Source organism: Leptinotarsa decemlineata, unplaced genomic scaffold, assembly GCF_025532065.1.
Source record: "Leptinotarsa decemlineata unplaced genomic scaffold, Ldec_3_MD MMD2_tig00000576_RagTag_RagTag, whole genome shotgun sequence".
Classification (NCBI taxonomy): Eukaryota; Metazoa; Arthropoda; class Insecta; order Coleoptera; family Chrysomelidae; genus Leptinotarsa; species Leptinotarsa decemlineata.
The window spans coordinates 11,270,324-11,290,209 of record NW_027412551.1 but is presented as its reverse complement, the minus strand read 5'-3'; the positions used below and the strand labels follow the sequence as shown (position 1 = coordinate 11,290,209).

Sequence of the window (19,886 nt, the reverse complement as noted above, 5' to 3'; positions counted from 1 at the left end):
TGTAAAAGCCAAATGGAATAAATTTATTATTTCTGTTACTCTACATAATTAAAAAAATCCCGTAACATGTCAAATGTAGTTTATAATTTGACATTCTACAATGTGAAAATGCCACCCCTACCTTCAGTCCCCTTCGAGTGACACGTACAGCCCCCAGTTTCTTTAATGGGAAGTATAAGTTTGTGATATATCGTTTGAAAGGTCTCTCCATTCTCTATTCAAATATTTTAGCGCTCTCAAGTAGAATACAAAAAATAACTATGGATGTTAATGAAGTAGATATCCAGAATATCCACCGCGAACATCTTGACAAAATCCTAATCTCAAATAAAACTGTCTTCTAACATTATTCAACATAATTGCAAGCGTTATTCGTTCTTTCAAGTCATTCAAATCTGAAATTTCACTTTTGTACACATTGCTTTTTACATATCCCCATAAAAAAATTCTAATGATGAAAGATCAGGTGATCGCGCTGGCCATTCAATCGATTCTCGCTTCCCTATCCACCGATTGGAAAATGTTGTATCGAGGTATTGACGGACATAAACTAAGTAATGTGGTGGTGTTCCATTCCGCTGAAACCATGTCGAATTCTCTGGAACTTGAGGGTTTCTTGGATTAGGATATAAATTTTCTAAACTTGGTATGACATCATTTTGGAGTAGTACTGAATAATTATCGCCATTCAAGCTGCTCTCTATAAAAAAGGGACCAATGGTATGGTTTCCTACAATCCTTGTCCAAACATTAACCTTTTGAGGGTATTGCGTGTGTTCTCTCATCCAGTCAGAATTTTCCGTTGACCAGTAGCGGCAACTTTGCCGATTAGCATAACCATTGAAAGACAAAATACATTCATCAGAAAACATAACGTGTACTCGCTTCGGCGGTACACATACTAAAATTGGAATGATACAGAGAATATTAGCATGGCCCCTGCGCAAGGATGACATGCAAAATGGTAAAGCGTTCCACATTTTTACTGGGGTTCCGATAGCCAAACCCTTTCACTCCTGTATCGAGCTTCGGTGAGGACCAACATCGACTATGGATCCATAGTATATGCGTCAGCAAGCAAAGCTGTAGACTATATTCACAACACAGCAATAAGACTAGCTCTTGGAGCATACACCCTCTGAAAGCCTATACTGTGGATCGGGTGAACCATCATTACATATGAGAAGAAAATACCTGAGTCTGGCTTACGCATCTTCAGTTTCATCCAATAATTGTCACCTGACATACGACTATACGTTTTCTAATCGTTTTAGCCGGCTTTTTGAGAAGGAAATAAGAATAACGTTGCCTTTCTGCCAAAGGATCAATCAATACATTTCAGAATTAAACATAGCCTTCCATAAAACTCCCCCCATCAATTACACCGACCCTCCGCCTTGGCCCCTGGTTCTACCCCGTTGCAATACATATTGCAACGGGGTAGAACAATACATATTCAACAAAGCCGAAACGCTTTCAAGTTTGCTGCTCAGTTACTTCCACTCATCTTTGAGTGAATATGATGGCTTCACTTACATCTACACGGACGCTTCAAAGTCGAAGCAAGGAACTACAGCAGCTTTCTCGACAGCCAACACATCCAAGGCATTCAAATTGTCTCCGATAAGCAGTATTTACAGTGGAGAACTCTTCGCAATAAACCAAGCGATAAAATTTGCTAAGGACGAAGGGATCAATAAAACACTTATCTTAGCTGATTCACTGAGTTCACTGCCGGGTATCCAACGAATATAGTCAAACTCTTCGTTAATAAAGCAATATGTTTTCAGTCAACGAGGCCTCCAATGTATTGGAATTCATGTGGGTCCACTCGCACATTGGCATCATCGGCAATGAGAGGGTACACAGAATTGCCTCTGAAGCCGTCTATGATGAAACACTGCAAGAGCAAGAGAGTTTGTCCCATACTGATCTCAAACATCAAATGAAACACAGCATTCTCAACTTTTGGTTTTCCAAAGGGAACATCTCAAGAATGAAGTTGAGAGAAATCAAAACCAATACTACACCATGGAACAGAATCCCTGCACAAAGGAGATAACTGATTGTTATAACACGTTTACGTACGGAACATACTCGATACACACATGGACATTTGCTGAACGGGGAGGAAGAAAAGATATGTCCTATATGTTCGGTACCAATATCAGTCAAACACATAATAAGTGAAATGTTCTAGTGTTGTACCACAACGTCAAAAGTTCAGCATCAGTTCAGAATTGAAGACAGTTCTTGGAGAGCAATGCAACTTTGGAAATGTCGTAGGGTTCTTAGCAGAAATAGGAATTCTTCACATAATATAATTTTTATTTTTAATGTCACACATTTTCTAGCCTCAATGTTGTAAATAGTAATAATTTCATGGAATGTTAATGTTTTGTTGCTGATTACCCTCGAGGTTGTTGCAACTTATATTTTTTCAAATAAAAAAAATACATAACGTCTTCTAATTGGATGATATTGTTATTGAACATGCCCATAATTTACTCGCAAAAATGAAATCGTCTTCCTTGAGCTCCTGAGTAGGTATCATTTTACAGGAATTTATTTTATTTTCTTTTAATATGTTTACTTACGATGTATGTCTAACATTGAATGTAGTGGATGTCTGTCAACTCGATGTATGTGGGTTTTCCTCAAATTCAAGCATAACATCTAATTTGAGTTCATCACTCACTTCATTGCCAGCTCCTTTTTTGTCTGCCCCACATGACCAAGCTCTATATTGTTTATTATTCCTTGAGATATGGACGGTAAATTAGGAAATTTCTCATGAAATAGGTGAGCTACTTCATGTTGTGTTCGGGTTTATCTCCGAAATCAATCATTTGTAAAACTGTTATTTTATGCATTTCCGTCAATCTAACCATTTGTCAGGCTTGAAGGTAACAAACTTCAAACCTAAATTGAAATACTGACAACTGATGTTGTAACATACAAAACAAGTTGACAAGGCGTTTTGAACTAACATTGCCATGGAAATTATTCACAGTTTTTTAAAGGATACCATCTAAAAAGAAAATTGTTATAGTTTCTCCTTACTTTCTCATCATCAATACCTCATCATGAAATGAGTTTTCAGTATATTGCAATAAGAAATAACATTTTTGAATAGAGAATGAAGAGACCTTTGAAACGATATATCACAAGCCTATACTTCCTATTTGAAAAATTGGGGGTTGCATGTCATTCGACGGAGGTTGAAGGTAGAGATAGCATTACTTTGTTGAAGTATGTCAAATTATAATTCGAATTTGACGTTTTTTGGGATTTTGTTAAAATATGTAGCGTAACCGAAATTATGAATTTATTCCATTTGGCTTTCACACACTCTATGTGTTAACACACTATTTTCGGAAGGCCTATGTCCAAATTAGTGGACATCTGATAGCTGCAATCATGCAATAACGGTTGAAATAAATATAAGTGGGGGGCAGCTTATTTCAGTTTTTCCCCGCCTAGAAAAAACTGAAGATCCGTGGCTGGAGAACTATATCCAACAGACATTTCTTTTTTTCTCAGACGAAATTCTTGGAAAATCTTTCTCTCCATCCATTAGCAAGATTGGGTGATTATCTGCAAATTAGTTACGAAGTGTTACTCCTCACCGGTGCAGGACAAATCTAAGCAATGTAGCTGTCTACGACTAAGTACCAGACTACGCTACTTATACGAAACCTTCTTAGGCTCAAGCCGTTCAAACTTCATCGAATTAGAGTGGAGCAGTAACAGTGTTATCTTCTGAATAATGTCTCAAATGGAGAAAAAGCATCTCGTTATCTCGTGATGCGAAGTTTTGAAAAGGAAGCATATCAGTCTGATATTTGTATCTAGTAAAGATACATAAGCAAAGAGAAAAAACATTTCCAAGAAAAATTCAAAACATCCACCGTATCTACATGGTATGCTTGCCAGAAAACAACTAGTTTCCCAAATAATACAACAGAGGGTATCATTTTTCATTTCATTCGGAATATTCATTTTCTTCAGTCTCAAGACTGATTCGATTTTGGTACCATTTTTATTCTGTCATTACTTCTTTGTGTAGTGCCAAGCATTTTTTCAGGTCGACACAGTGGCCTGAATCTCTTTCCTGATAACCGCTGCGACGGTAGTCTTGACTGAAGTACGCTTTCAATTTATATTCAAATTCTGAAAAATTGAGCAGTCACAAACATCCTTCACTTGAATAATAACTACGGGACAGATTTCGTTTCAGAAACAGCCTGCTACTCGAAGCTATGAATGCATAATATGTTAATCTTTCACATCAAACTGTTGAATATCTCAGATCCATTAATCAAAAATTCAATGTAGTTATTTGCATAGATCGTTTGTATTCTTACGCGACACGAGATGGCTGGAGGCGTGAATTTTGAAGAAATAACCTGGCTACTTGATTTTTCATTCAAGCAAACTTTGAGAAATTAGATAAATCGACTCATCACGTAAAATGGTTTGTATCTGTAGAACAAGTATGTTAAACTAGTTAGAAATCAATATACATTTGATGCTATTTCCAACAATGGCGATGTGATATGGTGATAAACAATTTCAAAGCTACAGAGATACCTTGCATATGCTGTTGTTTAAAGTTTCAGCTGTTTAGCAATTTTAGTTTATTGGTGAGAGGCATAAAAGTTAGAAATGTTTTGCGTGTTCGCTGTGTTCACTGTGTTTTTGAATTTCTATTGGCTCTCTGTATACTTTTGGATAGTAATTTCTGGTTTTATCGAGTATTACTGTTTTTCAAAGGTTCTACAACATTTTCAAAACTGAAAAGAAAAGCTTTTTACTTGACTGGACTAGCTAATATTGCTTTAATGTTCTCCGCTGTACCCATTTCCTTTGAAGGCATTTTTCAGGTCGTTGAGTTCCTCAGGAAGACTCTCAGGTTCACAAATACGTCGTGCTTTCTTAACCAACCTTTTTAATTACCCCTCTCTTTTATAGTGGCTGGTGGTTAGGATTTTGTTCAGGTACTCAGGTACCTGTTTGTGTGTGTTGATTCCCTGTACACTCTGTGTATTGTTACGTATTACCCCGTGGATTCACCAATAATTGACTATACTGAATAATCAAACTCAACTTTATTTCACTTCAAATACAACAAATGCTTCAACTATAAATTTCAACTATTATTCGAATTTCTATCGGCTTACTAGATCACTTCGCGTACCGCACTGTTACGTCCACTTCACTGCGTACTTGACTGTTCGAATACGCTTGCAGCCAGCGTTTAAATATCGCGATGGAACATCGTAGAATTTCGCCAAAGTTCTATCGACATCGGTAGCATGTTTCTTGTTTTTTCCCGAGCGGCAGGTAACATTGGGTATTTCCACGCTCTCAGCTACGTCACGTTTGGTTTATGGTTACCAGTGGCGGCCGGCGTTATTTCCTTTTGGACATGATTTACAACAGTTTCATCCGACGTCTGTTCGCTAAACATCCAAAAAGGCTGGAGTCCTTAGGTTTCTTGTTCTATGGTGAATTGGAGTTTTGGGTCGAGAGATTTCAGATTTAATGGACATCTTTGTCTCCTCACCATCTTACCGTATCACGAACATCTAATCAATATAACGCAGCCAACAATATGTTTCCACGGCCGCTTGCTCCGAGGCTTGTTGTTCGAAAAAAAGTTTGCCACCGCCGGACATAATGGACTGCCATCGCAGTACCATCCGTTTATTCCTAAAAAATACCTTCTCACTGGAAATAAGTTTTTGATGAACAGTAAGCGGAAAAAAAGAACATGAATGCTGGGAACATAACGCTAGTTAGCCGTATCGTGTCCTCGATTCCAACCATCGTGTATTAAGAGACCACGTCGAAGCTTACAAGTATGTCTCCAGGATCTTACTTTATATCTCTACTCTTTTTGATACAGTGTTCCGAGTCCTCAATAAATAACTCTGTATCTTCAATAAATAGTTGCACTAGGGTTGTCAAGATACGTATATGCATTTTATATTTTTTAGATTGGACTATCGTGGGAAGAGTACTACAACCAGATAACTACAAATTTGGCAAAATATGAATAACTGCAAAGACAGTTTTCAGATGCTACTTAGAATTTTCAAAACTAGATAAGGTGATCATCAGAGAAAAAATCCATTCTTTAACTAGGCAAGTTCACTTATCTACTTGTTCAACATATAGATTTCTTTGTTTGTATCAAATTTGTTATTTTATTTTTTGTAATGAAACAATTTTTGCAGTGCATTATTGTCAGTACCATAATAGATCGCAAATTAACAATTTATTCACAAGCCTGATTTCCTAAGTTGAATATAAAACGAACAAAAACATCATTTTTATATAACACTAGTACTATGTTGCTGTTCCAATGTTTTGATAGAATCAGAATCAACGAACTTAGGCGTGCGCAGCGTTATAGAACAGTACTTTCAAAAATTGTTTCACAGCGCCATCTAGTGGCGAGTTACAGAAAAATGTATGGCCTAAAAACCTTCTCTATGAAAAATTACTTATACATGTCAAGTTTCATCACAATCGGTTGAGCCATGGTTGAGCGATGTAGAAGTTTATCACTTACCAACCAACCAAACAACAAAATCCATTTTTATATATAAGATATTTATTTGAACATTATATTATAAATCAACATCGGAAACATTTCATAAATAAATGCTAAATAAATAAAATTCGAGAATGGTACTTGGCTTGGGTTAGGTTAGGTACAAAGTGAGTGGATCTATTCGACCCTCTACCGCAACTCGCAAGGGTTTATTGTGGCTCACACCTATTCACACTCGACCAAATAAACCCAGCTTTTTAACGAAACCGATTAATTTATATGGTGGACTATTTTCCAGGTCTGGGGATAAGAGTGTGGCTCTGCTAAACTCTGAAAACCAGATTCGGTCTTCATCGGGGCAGACACAAAGTATATACTCTGCTGTTCCATTATTTTTCGAACAGAGGCAACCAACACTGTCTTCCGACCTCAGAGTACCTAATAATAAGATATAGAGTTGCCATGCCTATACGTGCCTATAATATACATGTATTTTGAATCCTGTACAACTTATGGGAGAGGGGGGGGCGGGTAATGAGATGTTATGGAGAGATTGTTCACATTTAAAGTAAGTTGGACCATAAAACAGTGGCGGTTGGTTTAGTTGATAATCTGAGAGATATTATATATTTAAAAAAAAATCATTTCAGGTGAAAATGTATTCTATTCAAATAGCTCCTACAGGAAATCTGATCTACTTTTAATGATTATGGAAATGAGGCCAGTTTTTCGACCACCTACTAGATTTTTTATATGTATAGCTTTATAATAAAGCGCGTGGTTTACTGGGTTGAAATTAAACTAGAAATCATGAATATTTATAATTACGATTGAGGTTATTATGTGATTTCATTCAAAATTGATATCTAGGGGTCTTTGTGGACCGACATTATGTTTTTATTTCAATAATTCATGCTGACGGATTCAATAATCACGAAAAATAATTAATGCAAATGAAAAAACTGTATTAAAAAATGAAAAATATGTTTCTCATATGTGTGCCATAGGTCATATTCATTCTGTGATCGACAGATTATAAATCTTCCAGTTTGTATACTAAATAGTTATCCTTGTGCAAGCGGTGTTGATTCTGTTATTGCTCACTCAACAACTAACTTACGTCACACAAAGAATATGATTTCCGTTTTGGTTTTTCTTTCTTTGCAGGAGGCTCTCGAGTTGCATATAGAAAATATTCAATAAAAAATGATGGTTGTTATTTTTCTAACCTTTTTTTGGTTGGGATATGTCAAATAATGAAATAATATAAACCCAGTTTCAAAAACTTTATTTATAAGAATAAGATCAAAAAATTATCATTAAAAACATCAAAAATATCCCATTCCATAATGTCGGTCTACAAAAACCCCTAGATATCAATTTCGAATGGAATCAAATAATAATATCAAACCTCAATCGTAATTATAAATATTCATGATTTCTAATCGAAAATTCTCACATATCGGACCTCACAAACCGTACCTCTTTTGTTTATCAAATCTGAGAATAAATCACAAATTTCTTCATATGATTTTATTAAGCAAAGTTCATTACTTTTAATGATTTATTTTATTAAAACAACGATAAAAATAAAAAACAATAATAAAAATTAATTGGCGCATTTGCTTTTTCACCTGCAGGAAAACCCGGAAAAACCTACAGCACCACATCATCTTGATCTACCAATATACTCTCTCTTATAAAACAAAATGTAGGGTGTCTCCAGAGGCTCCAATAAATTCAGTGCATCGCCAGAACACTTCGTGACACGACTATCGTCAAACTTAAACCAGTCCGTTTCGTCTTTGACCAAGGCGTAAAAATAACCAAATTCAACGCCAGAACCACAGTGAACAATGACTGCATGAATATTATAATAGTGGTCTGCTAAATTGAAATGTTCATCTATTTCGAATCTTCCAAAGAGTTTCTTGCTTCCGTCAGAAGTTGAGACTTGTTTGAAGATCATCAGTGTTATTATTAGATTGACTGGTGCCTCAGTTATACTTGTTTCCCTATAACAGTCAGCTAGTTTGGCGCATGTTTGGCAATACAGTCGATCATCATCTGTTACAAATTCCATTTTCAGATGATTTAACAATAAACTTTGCACGGATTGGTTATGAGTCATATTAGGAAAAGCTTAATGAAGTTCCAAATATTCACATAAGTTTTCGCTACCTCTTTAACATTTATTACAAAGTAAAAAGTTAGGATTTTTCCAGCAAAAGAATTCGGAACAATCCTCTTGTTGTCCTAACGAGTATCTAGTGTACTTCAAAGACTCCAGGAAATCGGTTAGAGGGAAAGATGATACATTCTTACGAAACTGCAGCTGCATAAACAGATGTTTGAGTTTGACGAATAAGTAGGAAACATTCCCGTTCTCGTTCATCATTTAAAACTCGTTCTTGAAATTCTTCGTCATGAACAACACCTGTAAAACGCTATTCATGAAGCAAGTGTTTGCATTTCTCAAGCTGCGATCGATCCTTCCAAGTGAAGAAGGGTTTCGTAGAGGAATCGATTCTGCTCTTGCTTCATGAAGCTCTTCCACTGAAAGGGAACCAGAACCACGAGGACTGCAACTCATATTTGGGGGGCAAGAATGAGTCCACTGACCGCACTGAAAAAGAAGAAGGTGGATCAATCACTTGTGAATCAACCTTGATAAGAGACTGATGAATATCCAAATATCTCGGCTTGTTTCGAAGATATTTCAGTTCCGTACTGAAATTAGAGCAATGCATGATCTCATCAAAATTATGTGAAGGAGGAATAGTTCCAAGGACCGAAGCAGCATTGCCACGTTGAATAACAGTACTAATTCTTACTATAAAAATGGTGTAGAACGGTGATCTTTCGTTGCTTGGCCTATTCTTCTTTCGAGTTCATGAACGAATAACAGAGACTCCGGGCCATGAACACCAAAAGTTTCAACCGCTACTGGATGGAACAGATAGTTGTTACTTGTGAAATTAACATTTATCATTGTTATGAATCAGTTCATTTGAAATAATTTAATTTCAACCCAGTAAACCATACGCTTTATTATAAAGGCATACATATAGGGAATCAGGGTTCCTTGATATACGCCAAACTTTTTTACTCACACTCTTAGTATACCAAAGAAATTATATTTCATCAAGCAAACACGTACATCATATATACAACACTCGATATAAGAAAGAAGCCTTGAAAGTACCTGAGATGACTAAAACTATTGGACAGAGATGTTGTTTTTCTTGCTCCCAAACTATTCAATAAAATTCCAACTGAAATTGAAAATCTCAATTCACTGTCCCTATTTAAGCGGGAAGCCAAGTAATGGATCAATGTGAAACCAAGAATTGAGATACACTGTTTGATAGACCTCAAAAATGCACATTGAAATGTATCCATGTTCTTAAATCGTATCTACTTCTGTATCATTTGTAAAATTATAAATTCCATTTAGCATATCAATTATATATATATATATATATATATATATATATATATATATATATATATATATATATATATATATATGGCGACGTTTCGCCATCATCTCAGATGGCATTATCAAGACGAGTTACTGCTTCGCTTCGAGAGGGTTGTTGATGGCTTTTGGTAGTTCTCCTACCTGTTTTTCTACCTGAGGGTTGTTAATGGCTTCTGGCGGTTCTCCTACCTGCGATGGTTCATTATCAATTTGTGGTTGTCTTTGGTGGTTGTTTTTAATTATTGTTTTCCAAATCCTTGATATAAGGTAGTGACAATCTGTGACACTACCTTATATCAAAGGTGTGACCGACAAAATCGGGAGAATACTAAGACGTAAAAACATTCGGACAACCTACAAACCACACAAAACGATATCCAGTTGGCTGCCCAGACCGAAAGAGAAAATTTCCCTAGAAAACCAAGGAGTATATAGCATCACATGCGAGGACTGTGGACAACAATATATCGGTCAGACCAACAGACGTATATCTGCCAGAACCCAGGAGCACAAAAACTCGATAAGAACAAAACAAACCTCCTCTGCCCTCTTTCAACACCATCTACAAACAGGTCTCAAGATTAATTTTGAGTCCACAAAAACAGATAGCACAGGTGCAAAACCCAAGAATACGACAAATCAGGGAAGCTATCGAAATCGAAAAGCAAGGCCTCATCAACAAAAGGGATGACTCACTAAACATCCCAAGGATTTGGAAAACAATAATTAAAAACAACCACCAAAGACAACCACCAAAGACAACCACAAATTGATAATGAACCATCGCAGGTAGGAGAACCGCCAGAAGCCATTAACAACCCTCAGGTAGAAAAACAGGTAGGAGAACTACCAAAAGCCATCAACAACCCTCAGGTAGAAAAACAGGTAACAAATCCATACAACTTACGCAAGCGATACCTTATAAAAACACCACAAGAAGAACCTGACATCAGTTACACCTCTCGAAGCGAAGCAGTAACTCGTCTTGATAATGCCATCTGAGATGATGGCGAAACGTCGACTATCGAATAGTACACAACGGATGAACACCCGGAAAAACAACACATCGTATATATATATATATATATATACAAATATATATATATATATATACAAATATATATATATATATATATATATATATATATATATATATATATATATATATATATATGTGTGTGTGTGTGACTGTGCTTATCGATTTTTACTAGCGTGAAATTATTTCATATATTTTATTTATTTATTTAATTGCTTTTCGCTATTTTATCCAATATTTTATAAATTTACTATATATTTATAAATAACTAGTTTTAGAATTCATTGTATAATAACCTCAGTGATCCACGCGCAGGTTAGCCTTTGTGGATTTTCTCTGTGTTTGTTTACTCGCATTCTTCAATAATGAATTGAAAGTGTATGTAATAATTCTTTGGTAAATAATTATTATTATATTATCAATGAAAAACTAGTGGGTGGTAGAAAAACTGGCCCCATTTTAATAATCATCAATAATGAATCAGATTTCCTGTAGCAACTATTTGAACAGAGTTAATTTTCACCTGAAATGATTTATTTTATAAATATATAATATCCCTCCGATTATCAACTGAACCAACTGCCACTGTTTTATGGTCCAACTCACTTCTCGTAAACAAACAAAGTTATGCTGCCTTCAATGTAAGGATGGAAAAGACCTCTCTATTGTCTTTTGTTACTCTGAGCTTCCGACAGCCCAAGTCTCTCCATAAGATGATTCCAATGAAAGTGACAAGTAAGAAGGCCTGTTAGACATCGTAATTGATTCCTACTGTAGTCCAACAGAAGTCCATAAATCTTCTTGCCATCCAGGTGTTCAATCTTTGTTTGGCAAAGCCTAAAGCGATGCCAAAATCAGAAAAAAAAATAATTTGAGTTTTTCCAGAAACATCTGATTGGTACTTACCTAGTTGTAGTATTCACCTCACTAACTTTCCGGGATGAACTTTCCAATTTGCTCCATATCATACTTCAGCAGATCGTTTTTTCCATTCCATTTTTATTTTGAAAATATTAATACTCAAAAAAAGCAATAAATATTATTTACTCACTTTCAAGAACCACCGTATTGACACATTCTGTGGAAGTGGCTGTTCTATTTTTCACTCCATCCAAGCGTAAACAAAATATGAGCGTATCCATTTTCGCGGGACCTTCTTTATGACCTCCATTTACATATTTACAGCGCCATAAAAATTTCCGATATTTATTGACATGTTGTGTGATCCCTGAAAGATTGTCGTCCGTTCTCCCCAAACAATAAGAGCGAAGCCTCTCAATGATTTTACATTTCAGCTGGCGATCTTTATGTGGAGACATCATCAGAATTTTCAATTTCGTGTAAATAAAGATGCAGAGGGCTCTTTTTCGGTTTTATCGCTGAGACCGTTGAGTCCAGCTCGGTTATTTCATAATTTATCGATAAAAATTCGATTAGATCGAACACGGAGAGAGTTATGAGAGAGTTATGGGGGAATGAAAATATTTATTACGAGGGTCCAAGCGTGTATGGTGAATTAATTCTAAGTCGATGATGGAACATGAAGTGGGAAATGAATTGCTGTGTCGAATAAAAATATTAACAATTCATTTCAAGGGTTTTGTCTGCTATAAATGAATACCTCAGAAGTGAGGACGAATCAAACACTAGACCTCATGCCTATTAGATATTTTGTTACCATTCAGAACCCATATTACAGATCATTATATGATCATTTTATAAATATTTTTCGAGGGAAAATAATGCAACACCAGAAATAAGTCGATATATATGTTGGACAATGCAAAATTGCTTCAAGATATTACAAATATTTGCTGGGAAGATATATATTCTTCATTAAAAGTTGAACCTGGAACAGAAGGAGTTATTGAAATCATCAAAACTGTAGTTGAAGACAACACAACTGAATAAGAAATAAGCGAATAAATGTCATTACATACTGGTATCCATAACATGGATAGATTGAACTCATTCGTGATAAAATGTTATCCAGATAACAATAATAGTAATCGTATTTATTATTTTCAAATGAATATATGCAAAAAAGGAACAGAAAATATGGATAACTATCCTAGATATTATTGAAAATAAAGGACGAAGTTTATTTTTGTTAGGTGTTAGACCCGTCAAAAATATTCTTCCACTTGACCCAAAAACAGGGATGTGTTCTAATTTGATATAACATTCCAATTACTCATTGCGAATGCATTCCTCAATGAAAATTATCTAATTATCTATCCCAGAATTGAATTGTACAATAGGAAGGAAAAAAGAAAATCAACCATTATTTCAACTTGAAATTGTGTCCTTTGGTGTTCTTACGTACCTGTGTGCACTCAAAACACGAGAATTAACAGATCGGAAAGTAAATGAAACTTGAAAATTCAACCAGATCATTAGTGTATCTTCCATCAGAATCTAAATACTCCATATGTTATTTTATGTGAAATTTCAGAAATGAAGTATTTATTTCTGACGAAGCAAAAGTTGAGTCTCAAAGAGATCTTTGAATTTTTCAACACTATGGTTTTTAAGTTCCGGAGGAATTGGGATGTAAAAGATATATACTTGGTAATTAAACGACCGTCTAAAAATTTCTGTCGCAAAAAAGGAACACTAAATAATCCTCTATTTCTGATACTTATGTTTTGTATATCAGTGCGATAAATAATTTTATGAAGATACCCTGGCTCTTTATTGACAATAATGCTATGACAAATTAGCAAAATATAGCTTCCTCCTGTTCTCCGTATTAGGCGATCTAATTTCCCATAGTTCATGCTAAATTCTTTGCCGTCTTCGTACTCCAAAAATCAGACGTAGACATGAATTCTGAACTTTCTGAATTTTATTTTTGTATTATACAATTAAATTAGGCCCACATAGAGCATTGGCGTAATTGAATAATGACAAAACTAGTGTTTCACAGAGTATATTTTTTATGTTCATTGAAAAAAGATGTCGGTTTCCATAGAATAAGCACGCTGTATCAATATTTTGATATGCTTTTTGTTGTAGAAACTAATTTAACACAGAGTACTTTTTATATGAAAGATAAAGTTGTGGGCGAATTTCAATTACAGCAAAAACATTCACTTTATAGCAACTATACATCATTTTTTTAATCAATAGAACATAAATAAACAATGACAAAACATAATCACTTAATGAAATCTAATTCAACACTCTCCCTATTCCATTTAAAGATCTAAAATAGTCTGTTCGGAACGCAGAAACTTAATCCTGTCTCTTGATAAAGGTTTTGTCATAATATCAGCCAACTGAAGTTCAGATTCCACGTATTTGACAGAAACCTTTCCACTTTCAACAATTTCACCAATGTAGTGATATTTAACATCTATATGTTTTGTTCTCTTGTGAAATTCTGGATTGTATGCAAGTTTTATTGCACTTTGATTATCAACATTGATGACAAAACGTCAAGTTCTGTCAACAACTCTCGCAGCCAAACACTTTCTCTGCATTCAAAAAAGAGAGCAATATATTCTGCTTCGGTTGTGGATAGTGCAACAACTTGCTGTCTTTGCGAGGACCAAGTAACAGGGCCCCCATTGATCGTGAAAATATACCCACTTCTTGATTTTCATGTGATGATATCGCTAGCGTAAACTGCGTCAGTCGATTCCAGTAAACAAACTCTCTCAGATCTTGTAGCTAGACTTCTGAAAGAGGAGCAGAAGTTATCTGTTTCAGATAACAAAGATGACAGTTTTGCTCTCCAAATTCAATCCAAGAAAATACGTCACAATCCGAAAAATTCCACTAGAAAATCAAACATCCAAGAATTGAAACTGAAAACGAAATGCGGATGTTACAAGCAGTTAGGTCATTGGTGGAGAGTGTCCGAGCCGAAAAAAAAAGAAATTTGATAAATTCCATTCCAAAAATGAATCAATCAGCGAACGTTCCAAAGAAGTTCTCATTTGTGATCTACCAATTGATATAGAAGATTGGGTTGAGAATGAAGAAAATGGTTGGGTGATACTGGCGCAAGTGTACATATGTCATTTAGAAAAAATTGGTTTCACGACCTGAAAACAGTTTCAGATGAAATTTCTGTTCGAGTTGCAAACAATAAACTTATAAAAGTGACAGCTGTTGGTGATATTAACGTGAAAGCAAATATTAATGGTTTTGGAAGGACAAGGTAATCGCAGACGTCCTATTCATACCAGAACTGAGGAGAAATTTGTTATCTGCTTTACTATGGATTCAACTTCGGCAATGAAATTGGCAATACTTTGAGCTCGTAGAATTTCTGATACATCATTATGTTTTGATACTTCAGTCTTTTGCTCATGTACCATAATCATTTTCTTCCACATCTCATCGGCAGTTTGGCAGTTAACTAGACAATTTAACTGATCTTCATTGATAGATGATATAAATATAACCATAGCTTGCTTGGTTATTTTTCTTCTCCCATTTCTTTACTTCATCAGCATTTGAGGTACTTAAGGCAGTTTTTTTTTTTCGGTTACTATATCAATCAACTAATTGGCTCTCAACACAATGGAAACACTGAATTTCCACAACTGAAAATTGGTACCATCGAACTTCACAATTCTTGCAGTCTCAGTTTGAGCCATGTTCAGCAATTAAGTTGTCAATGTCAGAATGATAATGCAGTTTATCATTTTCGTTGAAAATGCAGCAAATACTTTATACTTTCTTCAGATATGCAGAGCAAGGTACTCTGGGCCCATAACCTGTTGTAGAAACTAATTCAACACAGAGTACTTTTTATATGAAAGATAAAGTTGTGGGCGAATTTCAACTACAGCAAAAACATGAACTTTATTTATAGCAACTATACATCTTTTTTTTTCAATCAATAGAACATAAATAATCACTTAATGAAATCTAATTCAACACTTTTCGAACCTCAAGCTTGAATCCATTACTACGCCTAGATTTTTTGTTTCATCAACTAACGCTATTTGCTCAATATTCATATCAATATCAATAGCCACAAGTTCGTCTATGATATTCACCTCCAAACAGCATGACTTGATTTAATGCTGAAGAGGTAATAGGGCAAGTGTCTTAAGCCGAAACATCGGATGTCCACCAGTGTAGATGACAGTCTTCCATGCAAGTGAAATATCACCTCTTTCATTCACTATATTGTATAGCAATCCTGTGAATGATATTCAGTCCAACAAAAGTTGGTTATCATTGACCTATAATAGTGCTCGTCTTTGACCAATAGCCTGGCCAATATGGATCGATGCAAGACCAAAATCCACACCAGTTACTTTTTTGGGATGCATGTCCACCGCAGTATCAGCCAAGAAAGTAGTTTTTATCCGGAAATTATTGCCTAATCCAACTATTTAGGATAATTGGAAGAAGTGAATGTTTCGAATTTTATTACGAAATATTCACCTTCTCAAAAATGATATTTTGGCGAATGCCCCAATATTATGGCGAAGTCGCCAAGAACATTGATTGAACAAAAATTCCCTGTGTTAAACCAATCTAGCTCTGAAAATCATATTTCAGAAAAACGTTTCGGTTATCTATTTCACAAATCATAAGAGTAATTCCAGCAATATACCCAACAAAATTGTATCACCACATTTTCAATCTTTAGAAAGTAACAATCAATTTTTCACCATGAAAACAATTTCCGTTTTACTCTTTTTCTTTTACATCTCCAGATTGAAAATATCCGACTTATTGCTATCGGGGAGTTATGAATATTATCTATTGGTCTGTATCGTCCGTCAACCATCCAAAGATTCGTGATATTATGGAATGAAAAAACTTGAAACTGACAGTAATTCCAAAGTAAAGTTATGGACGAAAACAACAGTATTTCGTCAAACAAGTTGGAAATGCAGTTCATATCAAAATTGAAGTGGTGTAACCCACAATTTCATTTGCATGAAATTCTTATTGAACTTAATTTTTGGGAAAACCTTGTGATAACGCTGACAAAAGATTTCATTCCTGAGATATAGTCCAGTTCACATGTACTTTTTTCTGTAACATTTTTCAGCCCTGTCCAAAAATTACGACCAAGGTGTCATTCGATTCGTATTTTTGCCTAGAGAGTTTAAGGAAAGGTCCGAAAACAGGCCGATAAAAATTACAAAAGTTATAAACAATTAAGTGAAAAAAAAATGGAAGTTTAGTTTTTTCTTAATATCTCGGAAAATTTTGAAAATTTTGTGAATTTGAAAAAATATTTGAATAGATCAATGAATTTGCGTAAAAAAAATCTCAACTTCCGAAACTGTATCTCGATTATTTATAATGTTCACAGAGCCCTGAAAATAGAGCCAGAAGCGGGTAGTCTGGCTTCCGCGCGACTTTCGTCACTGACATAAAAACAAAAAAAATTATTTAAACATATTAAATGTAAATATTAAGGAATGAAAAAATTCATGTAATGTTGGGATACATCAATAAACAATAATCCGCAGTCAAAAAATATTTATCCCAGTATTTAATTATAAATTTGTTGATTAATAACTTTTCCTGAATTGAAAGTCAATATAAAAATCCCTATAATTATTAAACTAAAATCCTGGCATTTTTTTCCTTTAGTGAAGTTATCCTTAATAGGCGAAAAAATAGATTACCGTTGCCAAAATAAAAAAAAATATTTTCTATTTTTTTATTGAAAATTGAAAATTATAATTTTATAAAAAATACATTACACAATTTTTTTTTTCGTTTCAATGTCTCATGACTAAAAACTAATTGATATTTTTTTTTATTTTTTACAGGTATTGTTAATAAATTTATTATAAACAAATACATTGTTTGTAAGCAATTCGAAAATTTTTTTTCTTGCATTATGTTAATTGAAAATAATCATGATTTTAAGAAAAGGAATGGTTTCTTAAAAAAAATGATTCTTTGTTGCTAAAAAATGCGTTTGTTAATTAACAATCGTTTTTTGCAACTAAATATTAAAATTGAGGAACCGTTTTTTTTTAAATCATGAATTCTATTATTCTTTAAGGTTTTGAAAAAACTTTTCTTATTCTTTTTTTAATTGTTTATTTAAAAAAATATTATAAACAATTTTTTTTTCAATACTCTGTTCTATAATAAAAGTAACTATGTGTTTTTTTTTAATTTATTCTATTTTTTATAAAACTTTTAATATTGCGATACCTTGATACTTGTCTTTTTCATTCGCTCCTTCGCTTTTATAATTATAATAACTTTTAGACTATTGCAGTTATAACAAATATGCTCCAAATCTTTTTTGTTCAGAGTGACGAAAGGCCGCTTTTGGCTCTATTTTCGGAGCTTTTACAACTTTTTGACTCGTCGTATCTCAGAAACGGTGGCTCTAAGAAAAAAAATATTGATACATTTTCTGTAGAGAATTTTATGATCTACAATTTCTACCTGATGTTATTTTCTGATAAAACTCACCGTTTTCCTGAAAATCGCAAAAAACCAATTTTTTCTTGAGATTTTTGACTTTTGACTTCGAATAATTTTTTTTCAGGCATTGCAATCATTCGTAATTTTAAAATCTCATTTTTAACTATGTTTTGAACAATTACACGCATTTGCAGCGTGTTGTGAATTTATGTACCTTCACTATTATTTTTTAGTCTAATTTGACCGGACTATAAATATTCGAGAAAATTGTGAAAACACAAATTTTTATTTTTTTTTTGAAAATTTAAGTTCTCTCCTAATGATTTAGGGAAAGACGAAGTACAGAAGATGCGACATACGCTTTAAGGCCATAAACAAAAAAATCCCCTAATTTGCGTTTCTATAGATCTATCAAAAGCCTTCGGGATAAGGGGACCCGCATACCAACTAATAACTATCTGTCAGAACAAAAACAAGTAGTACAAATCGATGGAATAGTGAGTTCTTCAAGGGCTGTTTCTTATGGAGTTCCACAAGGAACGGTTCTTGGACCTCTATCGACCTCATATCGATCTACAGTTGAAATCATCAGTTTTGCTGATGATGTAGCAATACTTTATAAGGACGAACCTTGGACAGATGTTAGAAACGAAGCCGAACAAAACTTTGTTGGTGAACATTGTGACATACATTCTAGAAAAAAATTTGTCGAAGTACTCAGGAATAATTATAGACAGGCAAATTCAGACATCTCGCCGACTTGTTGTTCGCAGGATAGCAGCCCCAACTTCTAACGTCATAATTCAACTAAACTACATAGTACATCAACACACATACAGGGTGGGGAAAAATATATGGATGGCCGTTTTACTAAAAAAAGATGAACAATCATAATTCCCATTTTCAATTCATTAGTTCGAAACGCATTCACTTTCAATTGAGCAATACTTTCAAAAACCTTTTCCGTATTAAATCCATTGTAAGTCATTATAAGTAGTGAGCCTAGGATGCCATCTTGAAAGAAAAAAAAAATACGTTAGTCAATTGTTTACGAAAAAATTCATCTCTTCAAATGAGAAACATAAAAATTGTTGAATATTTCTTTCACTGCCTTTTTGTATATCATAAAAATTCAGCATTTTCAAACAATCCACAGCGATCACGAACGTGAATATTCAAAGTAGCGAATTTTACGTCTGTTCATCTCTATTCACGGTTTTCCAAGAATCATAAAACTGCACTTCCTCTCAAACTAGGAAGTTATCCAAGTTGAAGTACAGTCCACAGCATTCCTGGAAATCCTTCAAATGAATTTCCTACTTTTGTATTAATGAGAGAATATAACATCAAACGTATTGAGGACACTTAAGGCAAAATATAAATCGGAAAGGACTCTTATGTCTGGAATGAAGGACTCTTACCGGAACCTTTCA

General features: G+C 34.3%; 1 non-coding gene across 1 annotated transcript; it reads left to right on the top strand.

Annotated features, from left to right (window-relative positions):
• Positions 1-877: 877 nt before the first annotated feature.
• On the top strand, positions 878-984 carry LOC111508495 (U6 spliceosomal RNA). Its single transcript, XR_002722528.2, has one exon. It is a non-coding gene; the product is annotated as a U6 spliceosomal RNA (small nuclear RNA).
• Positions 985-19,886: the final 18,902 nt, after the last annotated feature.